A 15,174-nucleotide genomic window follows, 5' to 3' on the forward strand; every position below is an offset into this window, starting at 1 on the left:
CTGGTGCCTTCTGCTGGTAAATGGTATGTAGAGATCCCAGTGTTTTGCTAGTGGTATTTTCTGCAACCAAGTTGTCATTGCTTATATGCTATTCAATAGGCAGAGTGCCTCCTTTATTATTTTAAAAGAGAGAAATAAGACTTTTACTTAATTCTTGGATTTTAATGTTTTCTTAGTCTGAATATCTTGGTTTCAATCAACACTAACATGATTTATTTTGTAACATTTTAATACTTTCAAAATAATACTAAAATCAATATAAGACCAATGAATGCAGTTAAGAGTCCTTTGTGATTCTTTTTGTTCTTAGAATATATTTCATAAGGATAAATAATAAAAACAGTAGCTTTAGAGTCACAATTCACCTCAAAAGGCTTCAATTCCTTTTACCTTTTTCTTTGGGTAAAAATGTCAATCCTGAATCATCTTCTGGCATTTTCATTAGCTTTCTAGGGACAGGAGTTGCTAACCCTTCTCAGAAGAAGAGGTGAAAAAAGTGGAGAGAAACCACGAGGGCTGGGGAAGTAGATGATGAAAGCCTAGGAGTCAATTTCAAATATTTGAGCTGGTGTATTGTTGGCAAAGACATGAGCCACCTCAGTAAAGGTGTCACCACTGTATGTTATCACCAAGGTTTGAGTGTGTATAAGTCATAGAACAGAACTGGACTTGCCTCACTCAAATTATAAAGTGGTTTAATATTTTAAGGCTGGTAAGTTCAGGTATGGTTCTTTCTCTCCAGCTCCTTTACAGTCCATATTGAGGAGCGTCTGCCACCAATCCTGTCCCTCCATAAGTCCAGTCGACAGCTCATTCACCAAGTATTTAAAGAGGACCCATCCCATGGCCCTCTCACTTCTCTCTAGTGTCTTCCCTCTTACCTGAAATAGAAAATATTTGAGATTTTTAATTCTTGTGGATTACTTTAGCTACATACAATAAATTTCTTTTTAAATTTGATGGTGTTTAGGATTCAGAGCTTTCTAATGGAAATTAAAAGGGGTTAGGCATTGGGGATAGAGGTAGAGGCAATAGGACCTTAACAATTGCCCTTGACATCACAAACTGGACACTGTGTAGTCTCTTTCCTCCACAGACCTCACCCAGGTATGCTAGACAGCAACTGTGAAATGCCTGTTCCGAAGATCTCACTGCAGTTTTGTCTGTGGAGTTGCCCCTCCTCTCTGTTCTCAAAGCCTGAGGTACTTACCCTGCCACAGTACTGTTCCTCTTCACAGTCACAATTAATTGGTTCATTTTCCCTTATTCTAGACATAGGCACACCTCCAGGGCAGAAATCATACTTAATTCAACCAGCAGAGAGAAGATAGTAAGTATATACTAAATGAATGCTGCAGAGAAAGGATGTCCACTATTAACTTATTCTAGGTGGTAGTTCCCAAATCAAACTTAGTCTGCTTGGGTAGATTTCCCTCGCCAGCCAGATATTTCCTCCAATCCTTAACTTGGTCTTCATGCCCTCCTCACTTTTCACCTGGATAAACATAAAACTGGTTTTCCAGTCTCACAATGACCCATACTTCTATTAAAAATGTTACTAAAAAGTAATCACGAAAAACAAAATACTAAAAATTATCATATTTCCCTACTGCCAAAATCATATAAGTTTACCCTCTCCTCTGGCCTCCCTATTTCCTGAAATGCAACAATATTTAAATTAGGTGAATTAATAACCTTCCAAGGGCCCCTAAGTGTGCAAGTGAAAGGTTGAGTTACATTTCTCTTACTTCAAATCAAAAGCTAGAAATGATGAGGCTTAGTGAGAAAGGCAGGTTAAAAGCAGAGACAGGCCAAAAGCTAGGCCTCTTGTACCAGTTAGCCAAGTTGTGACTGCAAAGGAAATTTCTTAAGGGAAATTAAAAGTACTACTCCACTAAACACATGAATGGTAAGAAAAACAGGCTTATTGCTGATATGGAAAAGTTTTAGTGGTCTGGAGAGATTAAACCAGCCACAACATTCCCTTGAGTCAAAGTCTATTGGGAGCAAGGCTCTAACTCTTCAAATTTATGAAGGCTGAAGGAGGAGAGCAAGATACAGGAGAAAATTTGATGCTACTAGCATTGGTTGGTTTGTGAGATTTTAGGAAAGAAGTCATCTCCATAACATCAAAGTGTAAGGTGAAGCAGCAAGTGTTGATGTAGAAGCTGCAGCAAGTTATCCAGATGTAGTGAAGATAGTTAATGAAGGTGGTTACACTAAACAACAGATTGTCAATATAGATGAAACTCTGTTGAAAGATGTCATCTACAACTTTCAAAGCTAGAGAAGATAATGCTTAGCTCCAAAGCTTCACAGGCTGATTCTCTTGTTTGGGACTAATGTAGCTGGTGGCTTTAAGTTGAAGCCAATGCTCATGTACCATTTTGAAAATCCTAGTGCCCTCAAGAATTAGGCTAAATTTACCCTGCCTGTGCTCTATAAATGGAACAAGGAAGCCTGGATGACAGCACATCTGTTTACAACATCTGTCACTGAATATTTGAAGCCCACTGTTGAAACCTACAGCTCAGAAACAAAGATTACTTTCAAAACATGAATGATCACTGACAATGCACCTGATCACCCAAGAACTCTGATGGAGGTGGATGTCTTGCCAATGGGTTTCAGCCCCAGGTAAGTTTACTATGGATTCAGTGTGACCAAAGAAAATGACAGCAAAACGTTCTTGGGGTGAAAGGGTTATACCCAACTTTATTTCCAGGTAGCAGGTCAGTCACTAGAATCCCATTTACTCAGAGCGAGTCTGTATGCAGCAAGCCAGTCTCTACCTCTGGGCCCCTCTGTCCTCACAGCCATCCTCCAGGCCTCTCAGCACAGTCATCCTGCACAGCCGTCCTCTGAGCCTCTGTCCTCGGTGCTGCCACCACGCCAGCCTCTGCTCTGCTCTCCTGCAGCCTTGCAGCCCTGCCACCATGTGGCGCGCAGAGCACCGGGCGGAGCTCTTTATATAGAGTCAACAGCCATGTATTGCCCACAGGTGTGCAGTGAGCTAGTCAGTCACAGGCAGGTGAAAATCCTGGCCACAGGAACTCTCATTTTATCCACACTCCACCCCTCCAGGATTCTCTCCTCTCAATCTATGTGCCCTTAGTCCTCTGCATTGGTCCCTGTGCAAGGAAGCTTGAACATTGTTCTCCAGCCTCTCCAGCAAAAAGTCTTGCAGACACACAGGCTGGACTCGTGGTCTGTCTCTGACCTCTGCCTCTTTGGTCTTAATGACTGGAACTGCTACTCTGGTTTCAGTTGTTGCATAGCTCCAGTAAGATCCTATTTGGCTTCCCATCTAATTTCCTTCCATCTACTCCTTCCCGTATCAAATCAACCCATGTCTGGGTCCTTGTAACCCTCACGAGGCCCCTCAAATTCCTCCTGTGTGTAACAGGTCTTATTTCTTTCCGTGTTCTTGTTGCTTCAGCTACTTTACATGTCACCTCGCATTTTGTAATCGCTGCCTCAAGGCAGGCTGCCCTGTCAGGGAAGACAGCTTTCCCATCTCTGATCCTGAAACCCCTAAGTCCCACAGCCACCGGCTCAGCCTGAGTATAGGGGTGGACCATAGAGTGCTCCATGACCTGGGGTGGGGGCTGCTCCTCTCCTTGGAGAACTTTCAGCTGTTGGGTCTTTATTTTCTTTACAACCACTGGGCGTGCTTTCAATACAGGAGGGGCCAGTGCCTCCAACACCACCCCTTCATCCTTTCCTAGCTCCTCCATTTCTGGGGCTGATGGCACCTTTCCACTCCCCCAAGTGCCTCCTCTGCTGCAGTGCCTCGCAACAGTGCCAGCTCAGTCTTCAGAAGGTCTCTTACCTTCAACTCAATGCTTCACAGCTGACATTCTCGTGCCACCTCTGCCTGTGCTTCCCTCAGGAGTTTGTCTTTTTCCTTGATGGCCTCTTCCTCCTTCAGAACACCTGGCAGCACTGCCATCTCATCTCCAATGGCACCTTGCTGCCGGCACTCTCATGCTGCCTCCTCCTGCATCAAGGCCATCTCCTTCCTCAGGGAATCCACAGAAGTTTGCAGCTTGCATTCTGGTGCCGCCATTCCTTAGGTCTCCTCTGTAGACCTTCTAAATACTGTGAGAAGCAGCCAACCCACAGTCCCCACTGCCTCACGGGCACTCTGCTTCTCAAAGGATCTGCTTACTATACCAAGAGCCACCCCTACTGCCTCAGGTGTCACCTCCACTTGCCTCCAGTCCTGAGGTGGGGCCCAGTCCTCTAGAAGGCAAGCCACTTCAGACCACATACCCATTGGGGGACAATCCACTGTTTCCCCATTCATAGGGAAGCCTGCTGAAGCACCCCTCCAATAAGAGCAGCCTGCCATTTTCTTTGGTCAACAATGAATCCTGCCGACTACGCCAATTGTCTTGCCAATGAGTTTCAGCCCCAGATAAGTTCAGTATGGATTCAGTGTGACCAAAGAAAATGACAGCAAAACGTTCTTGGGGTGAAAGGGTTATACCCAACTTTATTTCCAGGTGACAGGTCAGTCACTAGAATTCCATTCACTCAGAGCGAGTCTGTATGCAGCAAGCCAGTCTCTACCTCTGGGCCCCTCTGTCCTCACAGCTGTCCTCTGGTTTTCTCTGCACAGCTGTCCCATACAGCTGTCCTCCGGGCCTTACTGCACAGTAGTCCCACACAGCTGTCCTCTGGGCCTCTCTGCACAGTCATCCTGCACAGGCATCCTCTGGTCCTCTGTCCTTGGTGCTGCCATCACGCTAGCCTCTGCTCTGCTCTCCTGCAGCCTTGCAACCCTGCCACGATGTCACGTACAGAGCACTGGGTGGAGCTCTTTATATAGAGTCAACAGCCATGTATTCCCCACAGGTGTGCAGTGAGCTAGTCAACCATGGGCAGGTGAGAATCCTGGCCACAGGAACTCTCATTTTATCCACAATGGACAATGAGATTAATGTTGTTCTCATGCCTAACTCAACATCCATTCTGCAATCCATGATGGATCAAGGAGCAATTTCAACATTCAAGTCTTATTAAAAAATGCATTTTGTAAGGCTGTAACTTCCATAGACAGTGATTCTTTTGATGGATTTGGGAAAAGTCAATTGAAAACCTTCTAGAATGGATTTACCATCTAGAGGACATAAAAACACTTGTGATTTCATAGGAAGAGGTCAAAACACCAATATACACAGGATTTTAGAAGTTGATTCCAACCCTCATGGATGACTTTGAGGGATTCAAGATTTCAGTGTAGGAAGTAACAGCAGATGTGATAGAAATAGCAAGAGAACTACAATTAGAAATGGAGCCTGAAGATGTGAATTGCTGCAGCTCATGAAAAAACTTTAAGGGATGAGGAGTTTCTACTTATGGATGAGCAAAGAAAAAGCTTCTTGAGATGGAATTGCATCTTGAAGATGCTGTGAAGATGGTTGAAATGACAAGAGATTTGCAATACTATCTAAATTTAGTTGATAAAGCAATGGTAGGATTTGAGAGGATTGACTCTAATTTTGAAAGAGGTACTATGGGTAAAATGCTATCAAATAGCATCACATTTCAGAGAAATCATTCATGAAAGGGAGTCAACGATGTAGCAAACTTCACTGTTGACTTATTCTTAGAAGTTGTCACAGTCACACCCCAACCTTTAGCAACCCTACCCTGATCAGTCAGCAGCCATCAACATTGAGGCAAGACACTCCACAAGTAAGATTATGACTTACTAAAGCTCAGATGGTGGTTAGGTTTTTTTAGCAAAATAAGGCAGTTTTAATTTATGTATGTACATTTTTTTAGACATTATTGCACACTTAATAGACTACAGTGTGATGTAAACATTTATGAACTGGGAAATAAAAAATTCATTTGAGTCACTTTATTGCAACATTCACTTTATTGTGATGGTCTGGAACTGAAGCATCTGAGGCATGCCTGCACTTCTGTCTTCACTATGCTGGCCCCTAGGAGCATATGCTTCTTTCTTCAAAGCTCTAACTCCTTGGTTCTTTGTTCTCTTCAGTACTATGAAGAAATGCTGGACTCAAAAGAGTTCACCAATATGAACCAATGATTATCACTGGGTAGAGAAATCATGGTTAATCATCTATCTTCTTTACACCTTTTTTGGGTTTACTGATCTATGTATTGTTTACAATAATGTTAAAAATGAGACTTTACAAAATTCAAAAGGGAAACAAGCAATGAAAATGCACCTAAGAACACAAACAAGTTTCTAATTCTACCATTGCTACCTTATTTACACAGCTCATTTGCTCCCCAAGCTGCTGTTCCATGCCACATCATTTTTTTTCATTTTATTTATTTATTTTTTATTTATTTATTTTTTGAGAGGAGATTTCTCATATTTATTGATCAAATGGTTTCTAACAACAATAAAATTCTGTATAGGGGACTCAATGCACAATCATTAATCAACTCCAAGCCTAACTCTCAACAGTCTCCAATCTTCTGAAGCATAACAAACAAGTTCTTACATGGTGAACAAGTTCTTACATAGTGAATAAGTTCTTACATGGTGAACAGTGCAAGGGCAATCATATCACAGAAACTTTTGGTTTTGATCACACATCATGAAGTATAAACAATCAAGTCAGATATGATTATTCATTTGATTGTTATACTTGATTTATATGCGAATCCCACATTTCTCCCTTATTTTTTTTTTAATAAAATGCTGAAGTGGTAGGTAGATGCAAGATAAAGATAGAAAGCATAATTTAGTGCTGTAAGAGGGCAAGTGTAGATTATCAGGTCTGTGCCTATAGACTAAGTATTAATGCAAGCTAGACAAGGGCAACAAAACATCCACGGATGTAGAAGATTTCTCTCAAAACAGGGGGTGTGAAGTTCTAAGCCTCACCTCTGTTGATCCCCAATTTCTCACCTGATGGCCCCCCTGCGACTGTGCCTGTCTTAGGTTGTTCCTCCCTTGAAGAATCTTACCCGTCTCTGGCTAACCAGCCATCTTCCGGGGCCATACAGGGAAATGTAAAGTTGGTAAGGGAGAGAGAAGCAATATTCTTTGAAAAGGTTAGTTTTTTACTTCTTAGCAGATTTATGCCCTGTAGCTTCTATGCCCAGCATTTGTCTTGAGGTATCTTTACAACTTGGAAGAATTATGATACTTGGTAATTTTCAATATGAGGCACGAATTCTACTAAAGGGCTGTAATTAGGAAGGAAGAAGAAAAGCTATAGAAGTAGCAGATGGAAGAAAACATGGGCTTTGACATAACTTCTTGTAGAGTAACATCAGCATGTATAGGTTTTAACAAACTACTAATTAAATTACGTACATACATTAACAGAATAGGAATACAGATACATAACAAAAGCAGACCTACAATTACTAATCATTTCCAGTGAAACCAAGAAAACCAGTTAGGTACCCTAGGCATTTGTGAAACTCATCAATGATATGATGGATATTGTCTAACTGAATTTGAATAGTTTGAGAAAAATCAGACAAATTAAAACAACACATTCCTGGGAACTGTTCACATCCCATACCTTCTTTTAACAGTAGATAGTCTATAGTAGCATGATTTTGAAGCACTGCAACTCACACTTCTCCTAATTCTTGGTTGAGTTCCGACAATATAGAACCAGTCAAATTTGTTGTTCTACTGTACAGGCCAGCTTAGATATCTCCTTCTGCATTCCAATAGCAAGTTCAGGAACCGACGGGATGAATGCAGCTACAACTGCAACAGCGCCAGGATCTTTGTGGAAGTTTTTTGATGATCATCATATGGAATGACTCTTCCAGAGGATGTTGATGTTGGAAGTTCTTCTTCATATCGTATCTTAATTCGTTTTTTTTGTAGCCAAATTAGGCTTTGATACTCTGTATAAACACAAACAAACCCTTTGCCCACACTTTGATATGACCTTTATACCATTGTGAAGAACCTACTGGAGACTAGCACACAGGAACTGCTTTTTTTTTAAGAGAAAGAAATATCAGAAAAATGTACTTCCATAGCTGATCATCTGACACCCTTTAAAAGATCAAAATTAAGGATATGTAAAGCATGCATTAATCGTTGATTTGCAGTTAATTTTATCCTATCAGGGAGTAATACCACTTTTTTTTGTTATCATTAATCTACAATTACATGAAGAATATTATGTTTACTAGGCTCTCCCCTACACCAAGACCCCCCCACAAACCCCATTACAGTCACTGTCCATCAGCATAGCAAGATGTTGTAGAATCACTACTTGTCTTCTCTGTGTTGCACAGCCCTCCCCTTTCTCCCACCCCCCACATTATACATGCTAATCATAATAACCCCTTTCTTCTTCCCTGCCCTTATCCCTCCCTACCCTCCCATTCTCCCCAGTCTCTTTCCCTTTGGTAACTGTTAGTCCATTCTTGGGTTCTGTAATTCTGTGGCTGTTTTGTTCCTTCAGTTTTTCCTTTGTTCTTATACTCCACAGATGAGTGAAATCATTTGGTATTTGTCTTTCTCCACTTGGCTTATTTCACTGAGCATAATACCCTCTAGCTCCATCCATGTTGTTGCAAATGGTAGGATTTGTTTTCTTCTTATGGCTGAATAATATTCCATTGCTTATATGTACCACATCCTCTTTATCCATTCATCTACTGATGGACACTTAGGTTGCTTCCATTTCCTGGCTATTGTAAATAGTGCTGTGATGAACATAGGGGTGCATATATCTTTTTGAAACTGGGCTGCTGCATTCTTAGGGTAAATTCCTCGATGTGGAATTCCTGGGTCAAATGGTAAGTCTATTTTGAGCATTTTGAGGAACCACCATACTGCTTTCCACAATGGTTGAAATAATTTAGATTCCCATCAGCAGTGTAGGAGGGTTCCCCTTTCTCCACAACCTTGCCAACATTTGTTGTTGTTTGTCTTTTGGATGGTAGCCATCCTTACTGGTGTGAGGTGATATCTCATTGTAGTTTTAATTTGCATTTCTCTGGTAACTAGCGATGTGGAGCATCATTTCATGTGTCTGTTGGCCATCTGAATTTCTTTTTTGGAGAACTGTCTGTTCAGTTCCTCTGCCCATTTTTTAATTGGATTATTTGCTTTTTGTTTGTTGAGGGGTGTGAGCTCTTTATATATTTTGGATGTCAACCCTTTATCGGATCTGTCGTTTATGAATATATTCTCCCATACTGTAGGGTACCTTTTTGTTCTATTGATGGTGTCCTTTGCTGTACAGAAGCTTTTCAGCCTGCTATAGTCCCACTTGTTCATTTTTGCTTTTGTTTCCCTTGCCGGAGGAGATATGTTCATGAAGAAGTCACCCATGTTTATGTCCAAGAGATTTTTGTGTATGTTTTTTTCTAAGAGTTTTATGGTTTCATGACTTACATTCAGGTCTTTGATCCATTTTGAATTTACTTTTGTGTATGGGGTTAGACAGTGATCCAGTTTCATTCTCTTACATGTAGCTGTCCAGTTTTGCCAGCACCATCTGCTGAAGAGACTGTCATTTCCCCATTGTATGTCCATGGTTCCTTTATCATATATTAATTGACCATATATGTTTGGGTTAATGTCTGGAGTCTCTATTCTGTTCCACTGGTCTGTGGCTCTGTTCTTATGCCAGTACCAAACTGTGTTGATTTTACTTTGGCTTTGTAGTAGAGCTTGAAGTTGCGGAGCAAGATCCCCCTCACTTTATTTTTCCTTCTCAGCATTGCTTTGGCTATTCGGGGTCTTTGGTGTTTCCATATGAATTTTTGAACTACTTGTTCCAGTTTGTTGAAGAATGTTGTCGGTAATTTGATAGGGATTGCATCAAATCTGTATATTGCTTTGGGTAAGATGGCCATTTTGACGATATTAATTCTTCCTAGCCAGGAGCATGGGATGAGTTTCTATTTGTTAGTGTCCTCTTTAATTTCTCTTAAGAGTGTCTTATAGTTTTCAGTGTATAGGTCTTTCACTTCCTTGGTTAGGTTTATTTGTAAGTATTTCATTCTTTTTCATGCAATTTTGAATGGAATTGTTTTCCTGATCTCTCTTTCTGTTGGTTCACTGTTAGTGTATAGGAAAGCCACAGATTTCTGTGTGTTAACTTTGTATCCTTCAACTTTGCTGTATTCCAGTATCAGTTCTAGTATTTTTGGAGTGGAGTGGAGTGGAGTCTTTAGGGTTTTTTATGTACAATATCATGTCATCTGCAAATAGTGACAATTTAACTTCTTTACCAATCTGGATTCCTTGTATTTCTTTGTTTTGTCTAATTCTCGTGGCTAGGACCGCCAGTACTATGTTGAATAACAGTGGGGAGAGTGGGCATCCCTGTCTTGTTCCCGATCTCAGAGGAAAAGCTTTCAGCTTCTCATTCAGTATGATGTTAGCTGTGGTTTTATCATATATGGCCTTTATTATGTTGAGGTACTTGCCCTCTATACCCATTTTGCTGAGAGTTTTTATCATGAAGGGATGTTGAATTTTGTCAAATGCTTTTTCAGCATCTATGGAGATGATCTTGTGGTTTTTGTCCCTCTTTTTGTTTGTGTGATGGATGATGTTGATGGATTTTCTAATGTTGTACCATCCTTGCATCCCTGGGATGAATCCACTTGGTTGTGGTGTATGATGCTTTTGATATATTTTTGAATTCGGTTTGCCAATATTTTATTGAGTATTTTTGCATCTATATTCATCAGGGATACTGGTCTGTAATTTTCTTTTTTGGTGGTGTCTTTGCCTGGTTTTGGTATTAGGGTGATGTTGGCTTCATAGAATGAGTTTGGGAGTATTCCCTCCTCTTCTATTTTTTGGAAAACTTTAAGGAGAATGGGTATTATATCTTCTCTGTGTGTCTGATAAATTTCCGAGGTAAATCCGTCCGACCCGGGGGTTTTATTCTTGGGTAGATTTTTGATTAGTGTTTCAATTTCTTTGCTGGTAATTGGTTTGTTTAACTTTTGTGTTTCTTCCTTGGTCAGTCTTGGAAGGTTGTATTTTTCTAGGAAGTTGTCCATTTCTTCTAGGTTTTCCAGCTTGTTAGCATATAGGTTTTCATAGTAGTCTTTAATAATTCTTTGTATTTCTGTGAACTCTGTCATGATTTTTCCTTTCTCGTTTCTGATTCAGTTTATGTGTGTTGATTCTGTTTTTCTCTTAATAAGTTTGGCTAGAGGCTTATCTATTTTGTTTATTTTCTCAAAGAAACAGCTCTTGGTTTCATTGATTTTTTTCTATTGTTTTATTCTTCTCAAGTTTATTTATTCTCTGATCTTTATTATGTCCCTCCTTCTGCTGACTTTAGGCCTCATTTGTTCTTCTTTTTCCAGTTTTGATAATTGTGATGTTAGACTATTCATTTGGGATTGTTCTTTCTTCTTTAAGTATGCCTGGATTGCTGTATACTTTCCTCTTAAGACTGCTTTTGCTGCATCCCACAGAAATTGGAGCTTTGTGTCATTTTTGTCATTTGTTTCCATATATTCCTTGATCTCTATTTTAATTTGTTCGTTGATCCATTGATTATTTAGGAACATGTTGTTAGGCCTCCATGTGTTTGTGAGCCTTTTTGTTTTCTTTGTAGAATTTATTTCTAGTTTTATACCTTTGTGGTCTGAAAAGTTGGTTGGTAGAATTTCAATCTTTTTGAATTTACTGAGGCTCTTTTTGTGGCCTAGTATGTGGTTTATTCTGGAGAATGTTCCATGTGCACTTGAGAAGAATGTGTATCCTGTTGCTTTTGGATGTAGAGTTGTATAGATGTCTATTAGGTCTATCTGTTCTAGTGTGTTGTTCAGTGCCTCCATGTACTTACTTATTTTCTGTCCGGTGGATCTATCCTTTGGGGTGAGTGGCATGTTGAAGTGTCCTAAAATGGATGCATTGCGTTCTATTTCCCCCTTTAGTTCTGTTAGTATTTGTTTCACATATGCTGGTGCTCCTGTGTTGGGTGCATATATATTTATAATGGTTATGTCATCTTGTTGGACTGAGACCTTTATCACTGTGTAATGTCCTTCTTTATCTCTAATTACTTTCTTTGTTTTGAAGTCTATTTTGTCTGATACTAGTACTGCAACACCTGCTTTCTTCTGCCTGTTGTTTGCATGAAATATCTTTTTCCATCCCTTGACTTTTAGTCTTTGCATGTGTTTGGGTTTGAGGTGAGTCTCTTGTAAGCAGCATATAGATGGGTCTTGCTTTTTTATCCATTCTGTTACTCTGTGTCTTTTGATTGGTTCATTCAGTCCATTTACATTTAGGGTGACTATTGAAAGATATGTACTTATTGCCATTGCAGGCTTTAGATTTGTGGTTACCAAAGGTTCCAGGTTAGCTTCTTTAGTATCTTACTGCCTACCTTAGCTCGCTTATTGAGCTGTTATATACACTGTCTGGAGATTCTTTACTACTCTCCCTTCTTATTCCTCCTCCTCCATTCTTTATATGTTGGTTGTTTTTTCTGTGCTCTTTCGTGTTTCCCTTAACTGCTTTTTGTGGGTAGTTGATTTTATTTTTTTCCTTTAGTTAATATTTGGTTGTTCTACTTTCTTTGCTGTGATTTTATTTTCTCTGATGACATCTGTTTAGTCTTAGGAGTGCTCCCGTCTAGAGCAGTCCCTCTAAAATACCCTGTAGAGGTGGTTTGTGGGAGGGCAAATTCCCTCACTTTTTGCTTGTCTGGGAATTGTTTAATCCCTCTTTCACATTTAAATGATAGTCATGCTGGAATACAGTATTCTTGGTTCAAGGCCCTTCTGTTTCATTGCATTAAATATTTCATGCCATTCTCTTCTGGCCTGTAAGGTTTCTGTTGAGAATTCTGATGATAGCCTGATGGGTTTTCCTTTGTAGGTGACCTTTTTCCTCTCTCTAGCTGACTTTAAAACTCTGTCCTTGTCCTTGATCTTTGCCATTTTAATTATTATGTGTCTTGGTGTTGTTCTCCTTGGGTCTCTTCTGTTGGGAGTTCTGTGTACTTTCATGGTTTGATCGATTATTTCCTCCCCTGGTTTGGGGAAGTTTTCAGCAATTATTTCTTCAAAGACACTTTCTATCCCTTTTTCTCTCTGTTCTTCTTCTGGTACCCCTATAATGTGGATATTGTTCCTTTTGGATTGGTCACACAGTTCTCTTAATATTGTTTCATTCCTGGAGATCCTTTTATCTCTCCCTGCATCAGCTTCTATTCATTCCTGTTTTCTGATTTCTATTCCATCAATGGCCTCTTTCATCTTACCCATTCTGCTTATAAATCCTTCCAGAGATTGTTTCACTTCTGTAATCTCCCTCCGGATGTCATCCCTTAGCTCTTATATATTTCTCTGAAGCTCTCTTAGCATGTTTATGATTTTTATTTTCAATTATTTTTCAGGAAGACTGGTTAGGTCTGTCTCCTTCTCAGGTGTTTACTCTGTGATCTTTGTCTGCCTGTAATTTTGCCTTTTCTTGGGGATAGAGATAGTTTGCAAAGCTGTCACGAGTGACGTCTGGAAGAACTTCCCTTCTTGTTGGTTTGTGGCCCTCCTCTCCTGGGAGAACAGCGACCTCTAGCGGCTTGTGCTGGGCAGCTGCTCGCAGATGGGGCTTCTGATTCTTGCTCGGGAGCTATGGAGTTTATCTCTGCTGTTGCTGTGGGCATGGCCTGTCTCAGGCAGCTGCTCTGATATGGAGGAGCTGCATTGGAGGGGAAACGGCCGGGAGGCTTTTTATCTCCATGAGGGGCCTCTGAGGTGCACTACTGCGCAGGGGGTTAAGGTGCCCTGAGTTCCCTGGGATTCCCAGCTGTTGGGCTAAGTGTTCTGGGACGCTTCGTCCAGCTGTGGGGTCCCTGTCCCTTTAAGACTTTCAAAAAGTACTTGCTTTTCTTTGTGCCCAGGATACTGGCTGCGGGGATCCGCTCACACATCTTACTGTCCTGTTTCCCTAGTTTCCCGCACTCCACAAATGCACTGTGTGTCTGCGCTCCAGTGCGGATGGCTGGGGCTGGGTATTTAGCAGTCCTGGGCTTCCTCTCCCTCCCCGCTACGTCTCCTTTCCTCCTGCTCAGAGCTGGGGTGTGGGGCGCTCGGGTCCCACCAGGCTGGGCTTGTATCTTACCCCCTTTGTAAGTCGCTGGGTTCTCGCGGGTGTGGATGTAGTCTGGCTGTTGTCCTGTGTGTTCTGGTCTTTTAGGAAGAGTTGTCTTTGTTGTATTTTCAAAAATATATGTGGTTTTGGGAGGAGATTTCCAGTGCTCTACTCATGCCACCATCTTGGCTCCACCCCTCTTCTACATCATTTTTAAGGGGCTTGCCAGAAGAGCCCACTTTTTCATTTTCAAGCAACATTCCTCTTTTTTCCTTGCAGACAACCTCATTGAGAAAACAGATGGTCTATGATTATTTGGTTAATTAATCTAATATTCATCCTCAGGTAGTTGTCAGTGAGGGGCCCCCACCCATAAGATGGCGAACCTCCTGCTTCTCTTCCGGGTCCTCAGTTCCTGCCGGTGCCATCTGAACCCCAATCACTCCTAGCCCCCCTAATCCCAGCACCTAGCCAATAGCCACCAGCCCTGTAGAAGTGACACCACAATCACCCCATGCCCCTTCCTATATAACCCAGCACCTCTCCCTAATAAAGCGGAATTCTCCGGTGAATTGCTGCTGTGTGTCGCTCCTTTCCTTTCATTGGTGCCGAAGCCCGGGAGACGGGACACCCCAATTGGGCCCCGTCTTCCCCCCGACACCAGCAGCAGCTTGCCCTCGTCCTCATTTTCCGGCGCTGGCTCCTCACACTCACCACTCCTCTTTGTCCTTTGGGTAAGTTTTCCCCCGGAGTGGGCCACTCTTCCCCGATGAGGAGGGAACGCTCCCCGCCTTAGGCCTTCACGGCTGCGGCGGACCCTCAGGCCCCTCCTCCAACAGCCATAAACGAGGTGACTCCTTTGCGGATGAGAACGCTCCCTTTCCGCCCCCTCTTCCTTCCGTTCCTTCTGCCGAAAATTCCTTCCACCGAAAATTCCTAGTACTAGGTTCCTCGTGACTCCGGCACTCTGCCTTCTTAGAGAAGTCTGGGTGACGACCCACACTTCCTAAGAAACCGACTCGTATACGAGTTTCCGCAGACCCCCAAGGATCATCGGGGACGCCCTTTGTCTCCTTGCCGTCTGCTCCCAGTCCGAGGATCTCCGTTCGTCTTCCCCTGTTTGTCTC

Source organism: Manis pentadactyla, chromosome 11, assembly GCF_030020395.1.
Source record: "Manis pentadactyla isolate mManPen7 chromosome 11, mManPen7.hap1, whole genome shotgun sequence".
Classification (NCBI taxonomy): Eukaryota; Metazoa; Chordata; class Mammalia; order Pholidota; family Manidae; genus Manis; species Manis pentadactyla.